This window comes from Acyrthosiphon pisum, chromosome X (genome assembly GCF_005508785.2).
Source record: "Acyrthosiphon pisum isolate AL4f chromosome X, pea_aphid_22Mar2018_4r6ur, whole genome shotgun sequence".
NCBI classification, from domain to species: Eukaryota; Metazoa; Arthropoda; class Insecta; order Hemiptera; family Aphididae; genus Acyrthosiphon; species Acyrthosiphon pisum.
Genome location: NC_042493.1, coordinates 119,889,593 through 119,890,432, shown reverse-complemented (window position 1 = coordinate 119,890,432; position 840 = coordinate 119,889,593).

Below are 840 nucleotides of genomic sequence, written 5' to 3'. Positions count from 1 at the left end.
ATAATGTCATTTAAGTGTAAATATAGTGAGTTTTGGTTATTTATTATGCAATTTTGTGGATAATCAATAATTAGAGTTCTTACTATATTTTTTATGATCAGAGATCATTTTTTTTTATAAATTGTATTTAAAGATATTTAAATTGTATGAAATATTGTCGTAGTGATAGTGATGCCTAATTGTTGGGCACCATTTTGTAGTAGGAAAAAATAAAACATCGAAGAGTGGAAAGGTGGATATTTTAGGTGAGACGTGTATATTATCACATTAAATACGGTGTGACAGACCGACGTGTATAATATGTGTGTGTATATGCACGTGCCTGGGAGTCGTGTAAAATTATATTGTTTAAGAGTCTCCACATAAGATCGTCCTACTACTGTGTTATACCTATCTGCCTGGTGATGTTTAAATTATCTACGCTTATTATACAAATATTCAAGCACTTGCCTTGCGCGTAGATTGCTGCAGGTGGTTCTCCCGAGTAGTTAGCAATTCTTCGGGGTCGTGTTCGACAGTCGATATCACGATGACAATATATGTATCTTGGTTTATATAGTTTGTAGAATTTCGTATACCTTACGGCTTACACTCTTTTATAATTGTGACTATTACCATGTGCTCTCAAGATTCCTACATCCGTAGCAAATGTACATAAAGTCATATCGCCACCCGAATGTAATTTACGTTAATGAGCATTCTGTTGTGGTGAACACTTGTGTACCAAAATGGGTGTTAAATATTCCTACATTCGTAGCAAGAGTACATAATATAGTCAATTTGCCAACCGAATGTAATTTACAGTGATGAACATTTATTATTACACATTTATACCTTTGA